This window comes from Rhamphochromis longiceps, linkage group LG3 (assembly GCF_057381845.1).
Source record: "Rhamphochromis longiceps isolate RC_006_pf linkage group LG3, R_longiceps_female_GT1.1, whole genome shotgun sequence".
Taxonomy (NCBI): Eukaryota; Metazoa; Chordata; class Actinopteri; order Cichliformes; family Cichlidae; genus Rhamphochromis; species Rhamphochromis longiceps.
In genome coordinates, this window is record NC_140559.1 from 7,872,140 (window position 1) to 7,891,882 (window position 19,743).

Consider the following 19,743-nt stretch of genomic DNA (forward strand, 5'->3'; position numbering starts at 1 on the left):
GGAGTCAAGGGCCCCTGCTTGAGTTAAGGGCCCTTACTGGAGTCAAGGGCCCCTGCTTTAGTCAAGGGCCCCTGCGCCTCCAATGACGCATCCCTGGAGTCATGGGCACCTGCTGGAGTCAAGGGCCCCTGCTGTGAAGTGAAACGTCTTCAAGCAACTTAAAGAAGTCCAGACGCTTTTTTTTGCAAGCTCCATTGACTACGATGACCTGGATGACTGAGAACCTTCACAGACAATTCAACAACAAGGTGATTCAAAGTGCTTTACAGAGACATTAGAAACAAAAACAAATAAAAAGCATGATTTAAAAGTGATTTAAACAAGCAAACAAATAAAATCATAAATAGATAAAATCAGTAGTTAAAATGTTAGTTTTGAAATTTAAGCTTAAGAGTGTGGATTTGGTGCTTTATTCAAATGCAGCTGAGAACAGGTGAGTCTTCAAGTATGTTTTTTAACGAGTATAGTACAGTTCCTGAAAAACCTGCCCAGTTCTCCAGTCGTTTGAGTAATATGTTGTGGTCAACTGTGTCAAATGCTGCACTGAGATCCATTGAAACTAAGACTGATAGAGACGCCTCCAATGACGCGTCCCTGGAGTCAAGGGCCTCTGCTGGAGTCAAGGGCCCCTGCTGGAGTCAAGGGCCCCTGCTTGAGGCAAGGGCCCCTGCTTGAGTCAAGGCCCCCTTCGCCTCCAGTGACGCGTCCCTGGAGTCAAGGGCCCCTGCTTGAGTCAAGGGCCCCTGCTTGAGTCAAGAGCCCCTGCTGGAGTCAAAGGCCGCTGCGCCTCCAGTGACGCATCCGTGGAGTCATGGGCCCCTGCTGGAGTCAAGGGCCCCTGATTGAATCAAGGGCCCCTGCTTGAGTCAAGGGCCCCTGCTTGAGTCAAGGGCCCCTTCTTTAGTCAAGAGCCCCTGCTGGAGTCAAGGGCCCCTGCTGGAGTCAAGGGCCCCTGCGCCTCCAGTGACGCGTGCCGGGAGTCAAGGGCCCCTGCTTGGGTCAAGGGCCCCTGCATGGTTCAAGGGCCCCTGATGTAGTCAAAGGCCCCTGCGCCTCCAGTGACGCATCCCTGGAGTCATGGGCCCCTGCTGGAGTCAAGGGCCCCTGATTGAATCAAGGGCCCCTTCTTTAGTCAAGGGCCCCTGCTGGAGTCAAGGGCCCCTGCTGGAGTCAAGGGCCCCTGCGCCTCCAGTGACGCGTCCCGGGAGTCAAGGGCCCCTGCTTGGGTCAAGGGCCCCTGATGTAGTCAAGGGCCCCGGCGCCTCCAGTGATGCGTCCCTGGAGTCAAGGGCCCCTGCTTGAGTCAAGGGCCCCTTCTTTAGTCAAGGGCCCCTGCAGGAGTCAAGGGCCCCTGCTGGAGTCAAGGGCCCCTGCGCCTCCAGTGACGCGTCCCGGGAGTCAAGGGCCCCTGCTGGAGTCAATGGCCCCTGCTTGAGTCAAGGGCCCCTGCGCCTCCAATGACGCATCCCTGGAGTCATGGGCACCTGCTGGAGTCAAGGGCCCCTGCTTGAGTTAAGGGCCCTTACTGGAGTCAAGGGGCCCTGCGCCTCCAATGACGCGTCCCTGGAGTAAAGGGCCCCTGCTGGAGTCAAGGGCCCCTGCTTGAGTCAAGGGCCCCTGCTTGAGTCAAGGGCCCCTGCTGGAGTCAAGGGCCCCTGCGCCTCCAGTGACGCGTCCCTGGAGTCAAGGGCCCCTGCTGGAGTCAAAGGCCCCTCCGCCTCAAGTGAAGCGTTCCTGGAGTCAAGGGCCCCTGCTGGAGTCAAAGGCCCCTGCGCCTCCAGTGACGCATCCCTGGAGTCATGGGCCCCTGCTGGAGTCAAGGGCCCCTGATTGAATCAAGGGCCCCTTCTTTAGTCAAGGGCCCCTGCTGGAGTCAAGGGCCCCTGCGCCTCCAGTGACGCATCCCTGGAGTCATGGGGCCCCTGCTGTAGTCAAGGGCCCCTGCTGGAGTCAATGGCCCCTGCTTGAGTCAAGGGCCCCTGCTGGAGTCAAGGGCCCCTGCGCCTCAAATGACGCGTCCCTGGGGTCAAGGGCCCCTGCTGGAGTCAATGGCCCCTGCTGGAGTCAAGGGCCCCTGCGCCTCCAGTGACGCGTCCCTGGAGTCAAGGGCCCCTGCTGGAGTCAAAGGCCCCTGCGCCTCAAGTGAAGCGTTCCTGGAGTCAAGGGCCCCTGCTGGAGTCAAAGGCCCCTGCGCCTCCAGTGACGCATCCCTGGAGTCATGGGCCCCTGCTGGAGTCAAGGGCCCCTGCTGGAGTCAATGGCCCCTGCTTGAGTCAAGGGCCCCTGCTGGAGTCAAGGGCCCCTGCGCCTCCAATGACGCATCCCTGGAGTCATGGGCACCTGCTGGAGTCAAGGGCCCCTGCTTGAGTTAAGGGCCCTTACTGGAGTCAAGGGCCCCTGCTTTAGTCAAGGGCCCCTGCGCCTCCAATGACGCATCCCTGGAGTCATGGGCACCTGCTGGAGTCAAGGGCCCCTGCTGTGAAGTGAAACGTCTTCAAGCAACTTAAAGAAGTCCAGACGCTTTTTTTTGCAAGCTCCATTGACTACGATGACCTGGATGACTGAGAACCTTCACAGACAATTCAACAACAAGGTGATTCAAAGTGCTTTACAGAGACATTAGAAACAAAAACAAATAAAAAGCATGATTTAAAAGTGATTTAAACAAGCAAACAAATAAAATCATAAATAGATAAAATCAGTAGTTAAAATGTTAGTTTTGAAATTTAAGCTTAAGAGTGTGGATTTGGTGCTTTATTCAAATGCAGCTGAGAACAGGTGAGTCTTCAAGTATGTTTTTTAACGAGTATAGTACAGTTCCTGAAAAACCTGCCCAGTTCTCCAGTCGTTTGAGTAATATGTTGTGGTCAACTGTGTCAAATGCTGCACTAAGATCCATTGAAACTAAGACTGATAGAGAAGCCTCCAATGACGCGTCCCTGGAGTCAAGGGCCCCTGCTGGAGTCAAGGGCCCCTGCTTGAGGCAAGGGCCCCTGCTTGAGTCAAGGCCCCCTTCGCCTCCAGTGACGCGTCCCTGGAGTCAAGGGCCCCTGCTGGAGTCAAAGGCCCCTGCGCCTCCAGTGACGCATCCCTGGAGTCATGGGCCCCTGCTGGAGTCAAGGGCCCCTGATTGAATCAAGGGCCCCTTCTTTAGTCAACGGCCCCTGCTGGAGTCAAGGGCCCCTGCGCCTCCAGTGACGCATCCCTGGAGTCATGGGGCCCCTGCTGGAGTCAAGGGCCCCTGCTGGAGTCAACGGCCCCTGCTGGAGTCAATGGCCCCTGCTTGAGTCAAGGGCCCCTGCTGGAGTCAAGGGCCCCTGCGCCTCAAATGTCGCGTCCCTGGGGTCAAGGGCCCCTGCTGGAGTCAATGGCCCCTGCTTGAGTCAAGGGCCCCTGCGCCTCCAATGACGCATCCCTGGAGTCATGGGCACCTGCTGGAGTCAAGGGCCCCTGCTGTGAAGTGAAACGTCTTCAAGCAACTTAAAGAAGTCCAGACGCTTTTCTTTGCAAGCTCCATTGACTACGATGACCTGGATGACTGAGAACCTTCACAGACAATTCAACAACAAGGTGATTCAAAGTGCTTTACAGAGACATTAGAAACAAAAACAAATAAAAAGCATGATTTAAAAGTGATTTAAACAAGCAAACAAATAAAATCAGAAATAGATAAAATCAGTAGTTAAAATGTTAGTTTTGAAATTTAAGCTTAAAAGTGTGGATTTGGTGCTTTATTCAAATGCAGCTGAGAACAGGTGAGTCTTCAAGTATGTTTTTTAACGAGTATAGTACAGTTCCTGAAAAACCTGCCCAGTTCTCCAGTCGTTTGAGTAATATGTTGTGGTCAACTGTGTCAAATGCTGCACTGAGATCCATTGAAACTAAGACTGATAGAGACGCCTCCAATGACGCGTCCCGGGAGTCAAGGGCCCCTGCTTGGGTCAAGGGCCCCTGCATGGGTCAAGGGACCCTGATGTAGTCAAGGGCCCCGGCGCCTCCAGTGATGCGTCCCTGGAGTCAAGGGCCCCTGCTTGAGTCAAGGGCCCCTTCTTTAGTCAAGGGCCCCTGCTGGAGTCAAGGGCCCCTGCTGGAGTCAAGGGCCCCTGCTTGAGTCAAGGGCCCCTGCTGGAGTCAAGGGCCCCTGCGCCTCCAGTGACGAGTCCCTGGAGTCAAGCGCCCCTGCTGGAGTCAAGGGCCCCTGCTTTACTCAAGGGCCCCTGCTGGAGTCAAGGGCCCCTGCGCCTCCAGTGACGCATCCCTGGAGTCAAGGGCCCCTGCTTGGGTCAAGTGACACTGCTTGGGTCAAGGGCCCCTGCTTTACTCAAGGGCCCCTGCTGGAGTGAAGGGCCCCTGCTGGAGTGAAGGGCCCCTGCACCTCAAATGACGCGTCCCTGGAGTCAAGGGCCCCTGCTGGAGTCAAGGGCCCCTGCGCCTCCAGTGATACGCCCCTCGAGTCATGGGCCCCTGCTGGAGTCAAGGGCCCCTGCTTGAGTCAAGGGGCCCTGCGCCTCCAATGACGCGTCCCTGGAGTAAAGGGCCCCTGCTGGAGTCAAAGGCCCCTGCTTGAGTCAAGGGCCCCTGCTTGAGTCAAGGGCCCCTGCTGGAGTCAAGGGCCCCTGCGCCTCCAGTGACGCGTCCCTGGAGTCAAGGGCCCCTGCTTGAGTCAAGGGCCCCTGCGCCTCAAGTGAAGCGTTCCTGGAGTCAAGGGCCCCTGCTGGAGTCAAAGGCCCCTGCGCCTCCAGTGACGCATCCCTGGAGTCATGGGCCCCTGCTGGAGTCAAGGGCCCCTGATTGAATCAAGGGCCCCTTCTTTAGTCAAGGGCCCCTGCTGGAGTCAAGGGCCCCTGCTTGAGTCAAGGGCCCCTGCGCCTCCAATGACGCATCCCTGGAGTCATGGGCACCTGCTGGAGTCAAGGGCCCCTGCTTGAGTTAAGGGCCCTTACTGGAGTCAAGGGCCCCTGCTGGAGTCAAGGGCCCAGGCGCCTCCAGTGATGCGTCCCTGGAGTCAAGGGCCCCTGCTTGAGTCAAGGGCCCTTTCCTTAGTCAAGGGCCACTGCTGGAGTCAAGGGCCCCTGCTGGAGTCAAGGGCCCCTGCTTGAGTCAAGGGCCCCTGCTGGAGTCAAGGGCCCCTGCTGTGAAGTGAAACGTCTTCAAGCAACTTAAAGAAGTCCAGACGCTTTTCTTTGCAAGCTCCATTGACTACGATGACCTGGATGACTGAGAACCTTCACAGACAATTCAACAACAAGGTGATTCAAAGTGCTTTACAGAGACATTAGAAACAAAAACAAATAAAAAGCATGATTTAAAAGTGATTTAAACAAGCAAACAAATAAAATCATAAATAGATAAAATCAGTAGTTAAAATGTTAGTTTTGAAATTTAAGCTTAAGAGTGTGGATTTGGTGCTTTATTCAAATGCAGCTGAGAACAGGTGAGTCTTCAAGTATGTTTTTTAACGAGTTTAGTACAGTTCCTGAAAAACCTGCCCAGTTCTCCAGTCGTTTGAGTAATATGTTGTGCTCAACTGTGTCAAATGCTGCACTGAGATCCATTGAAACTAAGACTGATAGAGACGCCTCCAATGACGTGTCCCTGGAGTCAAGGGCCCCTGCTGGAGTCAAGGGCCCCTGCTGGAGTCAAGGGCCCCTGCGCCTCCAGTGACGCGTCCCTGGAGTCAAGGGCCCCTGCTTGGGTCAAGAGCCCCTGCATGGGTCAAGGGACCCTGATGTAGTCAAGGGCCCCGGCGCCTCCAGTGATGCGTCCCTGGAGTCAAGGGCCCCTGCTTGAGTCAAGGGCCCCTTCTTTAGTCAAGGGCCCCTGCTGGAGTCAAGGGCCCCTGCTGGAGTCAAGGGCCCCTGCTTGAGTCAAGGGCCCCTGCTGGAGTCAAGGGCCCCATCGCCTCCAGTGACGAGTCCCTGGAGTCAAGGGCCCCTGCTGGAGTCAAGGGCCCCTGCTGGAGTCAAGGGCCCCTGCGCCTCCAGTGACGCGTCCCGGGAGTCAAGGGCCCCTGCTTGGGTCAAGGGCCCCTGATGTAGTCAAGGGCCCCGGCGCCTCCAGTGATGCGTCCCTGGAGTCAAGGGCCCCTGCTTGAGTCAAGGGCCCCTTCTTTAGTCAAGGGCCCCTGCAGGAGTCAAGGGCCCCTGCTGGAGTCAAGGGCCCCTGCGCCTCCAGTGACGCGTCCCGGGAGTCAAGGGCCCCTGCTGGAGTCAATGGCCCCTGCTTGAGTCAAGGGCCCCTGCGCCTCCAATGACGCATCCCTGGAGTCATGGGCACCTGCTGGAGTCAAGGGCCCCTGCTTGAGTCAAGGGCCCTTACTGGAGTCAAGGGGCCCTGCGCCTCCAATGACGCGTCCCTGGAGTAAAGGGCCCCTGCTGGAGTCAAGGGCCCCTGCTTGAGTCAAGGGCCCCTGCTTGAGTCAAGGGCCCCTGCTGGAGTCAAGGGCCCCTGCGCCTCCAGTGACGCGTCCCTGGAGTCAAGGGCCCCTGCTGGAGTCAAAGGCCCCTGCGCCTCAAGTGAAGCGTTCCTGGAGTCAAGGGCCCCTGCTGGAGTCAAAGGCCCCTGCGCCTCCAGTGACGCATCCCTGGAGTCATGGGCCCCTGCTGGAGTCAAGGGCCCCTGCTGGAGTCAATGGCCCCTGCTTGAGTCAAGGGCCCCTGCTGGAGTCAAGGGCCCCTGCGCCTCCAATGACGCATCCCTGGAGTCATGGGCACCTGCTGGAGTCAAGGGCCCCTGCTTGAGTTAAGGGCCCTTACTGGAGTCAAGGGCCCCTGCTTTAGTCAAGGGCCCCTGCGCCTCCAATGACGCATCCCTGGAGTCATGGGCACCTGCTGGAGTCAAGGGCCCCTGCTGTGAAGTGAAACGTCTTCAAGCAACTTAAAGAAGTCCAGACGCTTTTTTTTGCAAGCTCCATTGACTACGATGACCTGGATGACTGAGAACCTTCACAGACAATTCAACAACAAGGTGATTCAAAGTGCTTTACAGAGACATTAGAAACAAAAACAAATAAAAAGCATGATTTAAAAGTGATTTAAACAAGCAAACAAATAAAATCATAAATAGATAAAATCAGTAGTTAAAATGTTAGTTTTGAAATTTAAGCTTAAGAGTGTGGATTTGGTGCTTTATTCAAATGCAGCTGAGAACAGGTGAGTCTTCAAGTATGTTTTTTAACGAGTATAGTACAGTTCCTGAAAAACCTGCCCAGTTCTCCAGTCGTTTGAGTAATATGTTGTGGTCAACTGTGTCAAATGCTGCACTGAGATCCATTGAAACTAAGACTGATAGAGACGCCTCCAATGACGCGTCCCTGGAGTCAAGGGCCTCTGCTGGAGTCAAGGGCCCCTGCTGGAGTCAAGGGCCCCTGCTTGAGGCAAGGGCCCCTGCTTGAGTCAAGGCCCCCTTCGCCTCCAGTGACGCGTCCCTGGAGTCAAGGGCCCCTGCTTGAGTCAAGGGCCCCTGCTTGAGTCAAGAGCCCCTGCTGGAGTCAAAGGCCGCTGCGCCTCCAGTGACGCATCCGTGGAGTCATGGGCCCCTGCTGGAGTCAAGGGCCCCTGATTGAATCAAGGGCCCCTGCTTGAGTCAAGGGCCCCTGCTTGAGTCAAGGGCCCCTTCTTTAGTCAAGAGCCCCTGCTGGAGTCAAGGGCCCCTGCTGGAGTCAAGGGCCCCTGCGCCTCCAGTGACGCGTGCCGGGAGTCAAGGGCCCCTGCTTGGGTCAAGGGCCCCTGCATGGTTCAAGGGCCCCTGATGTAGTCAAAGGCCCCTGCGCCTCCAGTGACGCATCCCTGGAGTCATGGGCCCCTGCTGGAGTCAAGGGCCCCTGATTGAATCAAGGGCCCCTTCTTTAGTCAAGGGCCCCTGCTGGAGTCAAGGGCCCCTGCTGGAGTCAAGGGCCCCTGCGCCTCCAGTGACGCGTCCCGGGAGTCAAGGGCCCCTGCTTGGGTCAAGGGCCCCTGATGTAGTCAAGGGCCCCGGCGCCTCCAGTGATGCGTCCCTGGAGTCAAGGGCCCCTGCTTGAGTCAAGGGCCCCTTCTTTAGTCAAGGGCCCCTGCAGGAGTCAAGGGCCCCTGCTGGGGTCAAGGGCCCCTGCGCCTCCAGTGACGCGTCCCGGGAGTCAAGGGCCCCTGCTGGAGTCAATGGCCCCTGCTTGAGTCAAGGGCCCCTGCGCCTCCAATGACGCATCCCTGGAGTCATGGGCACCTGCTGGAGTCAAGGGCCCCTGCTTGAGTTAAGGGCCCTTACTGGAGTCAAGGGGCCCTGCGCCTCCAATGACGCGTCCCTGGAGTAAAGGGCCCCTGCTGGAGTCAAGGGCCCCTGCTTGAGTCAAGGGCCCCTGCTTGAGTCAAGGGCCCCTGCTGGAGTCAAGGGCCCCTGCGCCTCCAGTGACGCGTCCCTGGAGTCAAGGGCCCCTGCTGGAGTCAAAGGCCCCTCCGCCTCAAGTGAAGCGTTCCTGGAGTCAAGGGCCCCTGCTGGAGTCAAAGGCCCCTGCGCCTCCAGTGACGCATCCCTGGAGTCATGGGCCCCTGCTGGAGTCAAGGGCCCCTGATTGAATCAAGGGCCCCTTCTTTAGTCAAGGGCCCCTGCTGGAGTCAAGGGCCCCTGCGCCTCCAGTGACGCATCCCTGGAGTCATGGGGCCCCTGCTGTAGTCAAGGGCCCCTGCTGGAGTCAATGGCCCCTGCTTGAGTCAAGGGCCCCTGCTGGAGTCAAGGGCCCCTGCGCCTCAAATGACGCGTCCCTGGGGTCAAGGGCCCCTGCTGGAGTCAATGGCCCCTGCTGGAGTCAAGGGCCCCTGCGCCTCCAGTGACGCGTCCCTGGAGTCAAGGGCCCCTGCTGGAGTCAAAGGCCCCTGCGCCTCAAGTGAAGCGTTCCTGGAGTCAAGGGCCCCTGCTGGAGTCAAAGGCCCCTGCGCCTCCAGTGACGCATCCCTGGAGTCATGGGCCCCTGCTGGAGTCAAGGGCCCCTGCTGGAGTCAATGGCCCCTGCTTGAGTCAAGGGCCCCTGCTGGAGTCAAGGGCCCCTGCGCCTCCAATGACGCATCCCTGGAGTCATGGGCACCTGCTGGAGTCAAGGGCCCCTGCTTGAGTTAAGGGCCCTTACTGGAGTCAAGGGCCCCTGCTTTAGTCAAGGGCCCCTGCGCCTCCAATGACGCATCCCTGGAGTCATGGGCACCTGCTGGAGTCAAGGGCCCCTGCTGTGAAGTGAAACGTCTTCAAGCAACTTAAAGAAGTCCAGACGCTTTTTTTTGCAAGCTCCATTGACTACGATGACCTGGATGACTGAGAACCTTCACAGACAATTCAACAACAAGGTGATTCAAAGTGCTTTACAGAGACATTAGAAACAAAAACAAATAAAAAGCATGATTTAAAAGTGATTTAAACAAGCAAACAAATAAAATCATAAATAGATAAAATCAGTAGTTAAAATGTTAGTTTTGAAATTTAAGCTTAAGAGTGTGGATTTGGTGCTTTATTCAAATGCAGCTGAGAACAGGTGAGTCTTCAAGTATGTTTTTTAACGAGTATAGTACAGTTCCTGAAAAACCTGCCCAGTTCTCCAGTCGTTTGAGTAATATGTTGTGGTCAACTGTGTCAAATGCTGCACTAAGATCCATTGAAACTAAGACTGATAGAGAAGCCTCCAATGACGCGTCCCTGGAGTCAAGGGCCCCTGCTGGAGTCAAGGGCCCCTGCTTGAGGCAAGGGCCCCTGCTTGAGTCAAGGCCCCCTTCGCCTCCAGTGACGCGTCCCTGGAGTCAAGGGCCCCTGCTGGAGTCAAAGGCCCCTGCGCCTCCAGTGACGCATCCCTGGAGTCATGGGCCCCTGCTGGAGTCAAGGGCCCCTGATTGAATCAAGGGCCCCTTCTTTAGTCAACGGCCCCTGCTGGAGTCAAGGGCCCCTGCGCCTCCAGTGACGCATCCCTGGAGTCATGGGGCCCCTGCTGGAGTCAAGGGCCCCTGCTGGAGTCAACGGCCCCTGCTGGAGTCAATGGCCCCTGCTTGAGTCAAGGGCCCCTGCTGGAGTCAAGGGCCCCTGCGCCTCAAATGTCGCGTCCCTGGGGTCAAGGGCCCCTGCTGGAGTCAATGGCCCCTGCTTGAGTCAAGGGCCCCTGCGCCTCCAATGACGCATCCCTGGAGTCATGGGCACCTGCTGGAGTCAAGGGCCCCTGCTGTGAAGTGAAACGTCTTCAAGCAACTTAAAGAAGTCCAGACGCTTTTCTTTGCAAGCTCCATTGACTACGATGACCTGGATGACTGAGAACCTTCACAGACAATTCAACAACAAGGTGATTCAAAGTGCTTTACAGAGACATTAGAAACAAAAACAAATAAAAAGCATGATTTAAAAGTGATTTAAACAAGCAAACAAATAAAATCAGAAATAGATAAAATCAGTAGTTAAAATGTTAGTTTTGAAATTTAAGCTTAAAAGTGTGGATTTGGTGCTTTATTCAAATGCAGCTGAGAACAGGTGAGTCTTCAAGTATGTTTTTTAACGAGTATAGTACAGTTCCTGAAAAACCTGCCCAGTTCTCCAGTCGTTTGAGTAATATGTTGTGGTCAACTGTGTCAAATGCTGCACTGAGATCCATTGAAACTAAGACTGATAGAGACGCCTCCAATGACGCGTCCCGGGAGTCAAGGGCCCCTGCTTGGGTCAAGGGCCCCTGCATGGGTCAAGGGACCCTGATGTAGTCAAGGGCCCCGGCGCCTCCAGTGATGCGTCCCTGGAGTCAAGGGCCCCTGCTTGAGTCAAGGGCCCCTTCTTTAGTCAAGGGCCCCTGCTGGAGTCAAGGGCCCCTGCTGGAGTCAAGGGCCCCTGCTTGAGTCAAGGGCCCCTGCTGGAGTCAAGGGCCCCTGCGCCTCCAGTGACGAGTCCCTGGAGTCAAGCGCCCCTGCTGGAGTCAAGGGCCCCTGCTTTACTCAAGGGCCCCTGCTGGAGTCAAGGGCCCCTGCGCCTCCAGTGACGCATCCCTGGAGTCAAGGGCCCCTGCTTGGGTCAAGTGACACTGCTTGGGTCAAGGGCCCCTGCTTTACTCAAGGGCCCCTGCTGGAGTGAAGGGCCCCTGCTGGAGTGAAGGGCCCCTGCACCTCAAATGACGCGTCCCTGGAGTCAAGGGCCCCTGCTGGAGTCAAGGGCCCCTGCGCCTCCAGTGATACGCCCCTCGAGTCATGGGCCCCTGCTGGAGTCAAGGGCCCCTGCTTGAGTCAAGGGGCCCTGCGCCTCCAATGACGCGTCCCTGGAGTAAAGGGCCCCTGCTGGAGTCAAAGGCCCCTGCTTGAGTCAAGGGCCCCTGCTTGAGTCAAGGGCCCCTGCTGGAGTCAAGGGCCCCTGCGCCTCCAGTGACGCGTCCCTGGAGTCAAGGGCCCCTGCTTGAGTCAAGGGCCCCTGCGCCTCAAGTGAAGCGTTCCTGGAGTCAAGGGCCCCTGCTGGAGTCAAAGGCCCCTGCGCCTCCAGTGACGCATCCCTGGAGTCATGGGCCCCTGCTGGAGTCAAGGGCCCCTGATTGAATCAAGGGCCCCTTCTTTAGTCAAGGGCCCCTGCTGGAGTCAAGGGCCCCTGCTTGAGTCAAGGGCCCCTGCGCCTCCAATGACGCATCCCTGGAGTCATGGGCACCTGCTGGAGTCAAGGGCCCCTGCTTGAGTTAAGGGCCCTTACTGGAGTCAAGGGCCCCTGCTGGAGTCAAGGGCCCAGGCGCCTCCAGTGATGCGTCCCTGGAGTCAAGGGCCCCTGCTTGAGTCAAGGGCCCTTTCCTTAGTCAAGGGCCACTGCTGGAGTCAAGGGCCCCTGCTGGAGTCAAGGGCCCCTGCTTGAGTCAAGGGCCCCTGCTGGAGTCAAGGGCCCCTGCTGTGAAGTGAAACGTCTTCAAGCAACTTAAAGAAGTCCAGACGCTTTTCTTTGCAAGCTCCATTGACTACGATGACCTGGATGACTGAGAACCTTCACAGACAATTCAACAACAAGGTGATTCAAAGTGCTTTACAGAGACATTAGAAACAAAAACAAATAAAAAGCATGATTTAAAAGTGATTTAAACAAGCAAACAAATAAAATCATAAATAGATAAAATCAGTAGTTAAAATGTTAGTTTTGAAATTTAAGCTTAAGAGTGTGGATTTGGTGCTTTATTCAAATGCAGCTGAGAACAGGTGAGTCTTCAAGTATGTTTTTTAACGAGTTTAGTACAGTTCCTGAAAAACCTGCCCAGTTCTCCAGTCGTTTGAGTAATATGTTGTGCTCAACTGTGTCAAATGCTGCACTGAGATCCATTGAAACTAAGACTGATAGAGACGCCTCCAATGACGTGTCCCTGGAGTCAAGGGCCCCTGCTGGAGTCAAGGGCCCCTGCTGGAGTCAAGGGCCCCTGCGCCTCCAGTGACGCGTCCCTGGAGTCAAGGGCCCCTGCTTGGGTCAAGAGCCCCTGCATGGGTCAAGGGACCCTGATGTAGTCAAGGGCCCCGGCGCCTCCAGTGATGCGTCCCTGGAGTCAAGGGCCCCTGCTTGAGTCAAGGGCCCCTTCTTTAGTCAAGGGCCCCTGCTGGAGTCAAGGGCCCCTGCTGGAGTCAAGGGCCCCTGCTTGAGTCAAGGGCCCCTGCTGGAGTCAAGGGCCCCATCGCCTCCAGTGACGAGTCCCTGGAGTCAAGCGCCCCTGCTGGAGTCAAGGGCCCCTGCTTTACTCAAGGGCCCCTGCTGGAGTCAAGGGCCCCTGCGCCTCCAGTGACGCATCCCTGGAGTCAAGGGCCCCTGCTTGGGTCAAGGGACACTGCTTGGGTCAAGGGCCACTGCTTTACTCAAGGGCCCCTGCTGGAGTCAAGGGCCCCTGCACCTCAAATGACGCGTCCCTGGAGTCAAGGGCCCCTGCTGGAGTCAAGGGCCCCTGGTTGAGTCATGGGGCCCCTGCTGGAGTCAAGGGCCCCCGATGGAGTCAAGGGCCCCTGCGCCTCCAGTGACGCATCCCTGGAGTCATGGGCACCTGCTGGAGTCAAGGGCCCCTGCTTGATTCAAGGGCCCTTACTGGAGTCAAGGGCCCCTGCTTTTGTCAAGGGCCCCTGCTTTTGTCAAGGGCCCCTGCTGGAGTCAAGGGCCCCTGCGACTACAGTGACCTGTCCCTGGAGTCAAGGGCCCCTGCTGTGAAGTGAAACGTCTTCAAGCAACTTAAAGAAGTCCAGACGCTTTTCTTTGCAAGCTCCATTGACTACGATGACCTGGATGACTGAGAACCTTCACAGACAATTCAACAACAAGGTGATTCAAAGTGCTTTACAGAGACATTAGAAACAAAAACAAATAAAAAGCATGATTTAAAAGTGATTTAAACAAGCAAACAAATAAAATCAGAAATAGATAAAATCAGTAGTTAAAATGTTAGTTTTGAAATTTAAGCTTAAAAGTGTGGATTTGGTGCTTTATTCAAATGCAGCTGAGAACAGGTGAGTCTTCAAGTATGTTTTTTAACGAGTTTAGTACAGTTCCTGAAAAACCTGCCCAGTTCTCCAGTCGTTTGAGTAATATGTTGTGGTCAACTGTGTCAAATGCTGCACTGAGATCCATTGAAACTAAGACTGATAGAGACGCCTCCAATGACGCGTCCCTGGAGTCAAGGGCCCCTGCTGGAGTCAAGGGCCCCTGCTGGAGTCAAGGGCCCCTGCGCCTCCAGTGACGCGTCCCGGGAGTCAAGGGCCCCTGCTTGGGTCAAGGGCCCCTGCATGGGTCAAGGGCCCCTGATGTAGTCAAGGGCCCCGGCGCCTCCAGTGATGCGTCCCTGGAGTCAAGGGCCCCTGCTTGAGTCAAGGGCCCCTTCTTTAGTCAAGGGCCCCTGCTAGAGTCAAGGGCACCTGCTGGAGTCAAGGGCCCCTGCTTGAGTCAAGGGCCCCTGCTGGAGTCAAGGGCCCCTGCGCCTCCAGTGACGCATCCCTGGAGTCAAGGGCCCCTGCTTGGGTCAAGGGCCCCTGCTTTACTCAAGGGCCCCTGCTGGAGACAAGGGCCCCTGCGCCTCCAGTGACGCATCCCTGGAGTCAAGGGCCCCTGCTTGGGTCAAGGGCCCCTGCTTTACTCAAGGGCCCCTGCTGGAGACAAGGGCCCCTGCACCTCAAATGACGCGTCCCTGGAGTCAAGGGCCCCTGCTGGAGTCAAGGGCCCCTGGTTGAGTCATGGGGCCCCTGCTGGAGACAAGGGCCCCTGATGGAGTCAAGGGCCCCTGCGCCTCCAGTGACGCATCCCTGGAGTCATGGGCACCTGCTGGAGTCAAGGGCCCCTGCTTGATTCAAGCGCCCTTACTGGAGTCAAGGGCCCCTGCTTTTGTCAAGGGCCCCTGCTGGAGTGAAGGGCCCCTGCACCTCAAATGACGCGTCCCTGGAGTCAAGGGCCCCTGGTTGAGTCATGGGGCCCCTGCTGGAGTCAAGGGCCCTTACTGGAGTCAAGGGCCCCTGCTTTTGTCAAGGGCCCCTGCTGGAGTCAAGGGCCCCTGCGCCTACAGTGACCTGTCCCTGGAGTCAAGGGCCCCTGCTGTGAAGTGAAACGTCTTCAAGCAACTTAAAGAAGTCCAGACGCTTTTCTTTGCAAGCTCCATTGACTACGATGACCTGGATGACTGAGAACCTTCACAGACAATTCAACAACAAGGTGATTCAAAGTGCTTTACAGAGACATTAGAAACAAAAACAAATAAAAAGCATGATTTAAAAGTGATTTAAACAAGCAAACAAATAAAATCAGAAATAGATAAAATCAGTAGTTAAAATGTTAGTTTTGAAATTTAAGCTTAAAAGTGTGGATTTGGTGCTTTATTCAAATGCAGCTGAGAACAGGTGAGTCTTCAAGTATGTTTTTTAACGAGTTTAGTACAGTTCCTGAAAAACCTGCCCAGTTCTCCAGTCGTTTGAGTAATATGTTGTGGCCAACTGTGTCAAATGCTGCACTGAGATCCAGTGGAACTAAGACTGATAGAGACGCCTCCAGTGACGCGTCCCGGGAGTCAAGGGCCCCTGCTTGGGTCAAGGGCCCCTGCATGGGTCAAGGGCCCCTGCTGGAGTCAAGGGCCCAGGCGCCTCCAGTGATGCGTCCCTGGAGTCAAGGGCCCCTTCTTTAGTCAAGGGCCCCTGCTGGAGTCAAGGGCCCCTGCTGGAGTCAAGGGCCCCTGCTTGAGTCAAGGGCCCCTGCTGGAGTCAAGGGCCCCTGCTGTGAAGTGAAACGTCTTCAAGCAACTTAAAGAAGTCCAGACGCTTTTCTTTGCAAGCTCCATTGACTACGATGACCTGGATGACTGAGAACCTTCACAGACAATTCAACAACAAGGTGATTCAAAGTGCTTTACAGAGACATTAGAAACAAAAACAAATAAAAAGCATGATTTAAAATTGATTTAAACAAGCAAACAAAGTAACTAACTAATTAACAAGCAAAAAAACAAACAAACAAAAACAGTATATAAAATCAAAACAAATAAAATCAGAAATAGATAAAATCAGTAGTTAAAATGTTAGTTTTGAAATTTAAGCTTAAAAGTGTGGATTTGGTGCTTTATTCAAATGCAGCTGAGAACAGGTGAGTCTTCAAGTATGTTTTTTAACGAGTTTAGTACAGTTCCTGAAAAACCTGCCCAGTTCTCCAGTCGTTTGAGTAATATGTTGTGGTAAACTGTGTCAAATGCTGCACTGAGATCCAGTGAAACTAAGACTGATAGAGACGCCTCCAGTGACGTGTCGCGGGAGTCAAGGGCCCCTGCTTGGGTCAAGGGCCCCTGCTGGAGTCAAGGGCCCCTGCGCCTCCAGTGACGCATCCCTGGAGTCATGGGGCCCCTGCTGGAGTGAAGGGCCCATGCTGGAGTCAAGGGCCCTGCTTGAGTCATGGGGCCCCTGCTGGAGTCAATGGCCCCTGCTTTAGTCAAGGGCCCCTGCTGGAGTCAAGGGCCCCTGCGTGAGTCAAGGGCCCCGGCTGGAGTCAAGGGCCCCTGCTTTACTCAAGGGCCCCTGCTGGAGTCAAGGGCCCCTGCTTGAGTCAAGCGCCCCTGCTGGAGTTAAGGGCCCCTGCTTGAGTCAAGGGCCCCTTCTTTAGTCAAGGGCCCCTGCTGGAGTCAAGGGCCCCTGCTGGAGTCAAGGGCCCCTGCGTGAGTCAAGGGCCCCTGCGCCTCCAGTGACGCATACCTGGAGTCATGGGCACCAACTTGAGTCAAGAGCCCCTGCTGGAGTCAAGGGCCCCTGCGCCTCCAGTGACGCGTCCCTGGAGTCAAGGGCCCCTGCTGGAGTCAAGGGCCCCTGCGCCTCCAGTGACGCGTCCCTCGAGTCATGGGCCCCTGCTGGAGTCAAGGGCCCCTGCTTGATTCAAGGGCCCCTGCGCCTACAGTGACCTGTCCCTGGAGTCAAGGGCCCCTGCTTGAGTCAAGGGCCCCTGCTTGAGTCAAGGGCCCCTGCTTGAGTCAAGGGCCCCTGCTGGAGTCAAAGGCCGCTGCGCCTCCAGTGACGCATCCGTGGAGTCATGGGCCCCTGCTGGAGTCAAGGGCCCCTGATTGAATCAAGGGCCCCTGCTTGAGTCAAGGGCCCCTGCTTGAGTCAAGGGCCCCTGCTGGAGTCAAGGGCCCCTGCGCCTCCAGTGACGCGTGCCGGGAGTCAAGGGCCCCTGCTTGGGTCAAGGGCCCCTGCATGGTTCAAGGGCCCCTGATGTAGTCAAAGGCCCCTGCGCCTCCAGTGACGCATCCCTGGAGTCATGGGCCCCTGCTGGAGTCAAGGGCCCCTGATTGAAACAAGGGCCCCTTCTTTAGTCAAGGGCCCCTGCAGGAGTCAAGGGCCCCTGCTGGAGTCAAGGGCCCCTGCGCCTCCAGTGACGCGTCCCGGGAGTCAAGGGCCCCTGCTTGGGTCAAGGGCCCCTGATGTAGTCAAGGGCCCCGGCGCCTCCAGTGATGCGTCCCTGGAGTCAAGGGCCCCTGCTGGAGTCAAGGGCCCCTGCTGGAGTCAAGGGCCCCTGCTTGAGTCAAGGGCCCCTGCTTGGGTCAAGGGCCCCTGCATGGTTCAAGGGCCCCTGATGTAGTCAAAGGCCCCTGCGCCTCCAGTGACGCATCCCTGGAGTCATGGGCCCCTGCTGGAGTCAAGGGCCCCTGATTGAAACAAGGGCCCCTTCTTTAGTCAAGGGCCCCTGCTGGAGTCAAGGGCCCCTGCTGGAGTCAAGGGCCCCTGCGCCTCCAGTGACGCGTCCCGGGAGTCAAGGGCCCCTGCTTGGGTCAAGGGCCCCTGATGTAGTCAAGGGCCCCGGCGCCTCCAGTGATGCGTCCCTGGAGTCAAGGGCCCCTGCTTGAGTCAAGGGCCCCTTCTTTAGTCAAGGGCCCCTGCAGGAGTCAAGGGCCCCTGCTGGAGTCAAGGGCCCCTGCGCCTCCAGTGACGCGTCCCGGGAGTCAAGGGCCCCTGCTGGAGTCAATGGCCCCTGCTTGAGTCAAGGGCCCCTGCGCCTCCAATGACGCATCCCTGGAGTCATGGGCACCTGCTGGAGTCAAGGGCCCCTGCTTGAGTTAAGGGCCCTTACTGGAGTCAAGGGGCCCTGCGCCTCCAATGACGCGTCCCTGGAGTAAAGGGCCCCTGCTGGAGTCAAGGGCCCCTGCTTGAGTCAAGGGCCCCTGCTTGAGTCAAGGGCCCCTGCTGGAGTCAAGGGCCCCTGCGCCTCCAGTGACGCGTCCCTGGAGTCAAGGGCCCCTGCTGGAGTCAAAGGCCCCTGCGCCTCAAGTGAAGCGTTCCTGGAGTCAAGGGCCCCTGCTGGAGTCAAAGGCCCCTGCGCCTCCAGTGACGCATCCCTGGAGTCATGGGCACCTGCTGGAGTCAAGGGCCCCTGCTGGAGTCAATGGCCCCTGCTTGAGTCAAGGGCCCCTGCTGGAGTCAAGGGCCCTTGCGCCTCCAATGACGCATCCCTGGAGTCATGGGCACCTGCTGGAGTCAAGGGCCCCTGCTTGAGTTAAGGGCCCTTACTGGAGTCAAGGGCCCCTGCTTTAGTCAAGGGCCCCTGCGCCTCCAATGACGCATCCCTGGAGTCATGGGCACCTGCTGGAGTCAAGGGCCCCTGCTGTGAAGTGAAACGTCTTCAAGCAACTTAAAGAAGTCCAGACGCTTTTCTTTGCAAGCTCCATTGACTACGATGACCTGGATGACTGAGAACCTTCACAGACAATTCAACAACAAGGTGATTCAAAGTGCTTTACAGAGACATTAGAAACAAAAACAAATAAAAAGCATGATTTAAAATTGATTTAAACAAGCAAACAAAGTAACTAACTAATTAACAAGCAAAAAAACAAACAAACAAAAACAGTATATAAAATCAAAACAAATAAAATCAGAAATAGATAAAATCAGTAGTTAAAATGTTAGTTTTGAAATTTAAGCTTAAAAGTGTGGATTTGGTGCTTTATTCAAATGCAGCTGAGAACAGGTGAGTCTTCAAGTATGTTTTTTAACGAGTTTAGTACAGTTCCTGAAAAACCTGCCCAGTTCTCCAGTCGTTTGAGTAATATGTTGTGCTCAACTGTGTCAAATGCTGCACTGAGATCCATTGAAACTAAGACTGATAGAGACGCCTCCAATGACGCGTCCCTGGAGTCAAGGGCCCCTGCTGGAGTCAAGGGCCCCTGCTGGAGTCAAGGGCCCCTACGCCTCCAGTGACGCGTCCCGGGAGTCAAGGGCCCCTGCTTGAGTCAAGGGCCCCTTCTTTAGTCAAGGGCCCCTGCTGGAGTCAAGGGCCCCTGCTGGAGTCAAGGGCCCCTGCTTGAGTCAAGGGCCCCTGCTGGAGTCAAGGGCCCCATCGCCTCCAGTGACGAGTCCCTGGAGTCAAGCGCCCCTGCTGGAGTCAAGGGCCCCTGCTTTACTCAAGGGCCCCTGCTGGAGTCAAGGGCCCCTGCACCTCCAGTGACGCATCCCTGGAGTCAAGGGCCCCTGCTTTACTCAAGGGACACTGCTTGGGTCAAGGGCCACTGCTTTACTCAAGGGCCCCTGCTGGAGTCAAGGGCCCCTGCACCTCAAATGACGCGTCCCTGGAATCAAGGGCCCCTGCTGGAGTCAAGGGCCCCTGGTTGAGTCATGGGGCCCCTGCTGGAGTCAAGGGCCCCCGATGGAGTCAAGGGCCCCTGCGCCTCCAGTGACGCATCCCTGGAGTCATGGGCACCTGCTGGAGTCAAGGGCCCCTGCTTGATTCAAGGGCCCTTACTGGAGTCAAGGGCCCCTGCTTTTGTCAAGGGCCCCTGCTTTTGTCAAGGGCCCCTGCTTGAGTCAAGGGCCCCTGCGCCTACAGTGACCTGTCCCTGGAGTCAAGGGCCCCTGCTGTGAAGTGAAACGTCTTCAAGCAACTTAAAGAAGTCCAGACGCTTTTCTTTGCAAGCTCCATTGACTACGATGACCTGGATGACTGAGAACCTTCACAGACAATTCAACAACAAGGTGATTCAAAGTGCTTTACAGAGACATTAGAAACAAAAACAAATAAAAAGCATGATTTAAAAGTGATTTAAACAAGCAAACAAATAAAATCAGAAATAGATAAAATCAGTAGTTAAAATGTTAGTTTTGAAATTTAAGCTTAAAAGTGTGGATTTGGTGCTTTATTCAAATGCAGCTGAGAACAGGTGAGTCTTCAAGTATGTTTTTTAACGAGTTTAGTACAGTTCCTGAAAAACCTGCCCAGTTCTCCAGTCGTTTGAGTAATATGTTGTGGCCAACTGTGTCAAATGCTGCACTGAGATCCAGTGGAACTAAGACTGATAGAGACGCC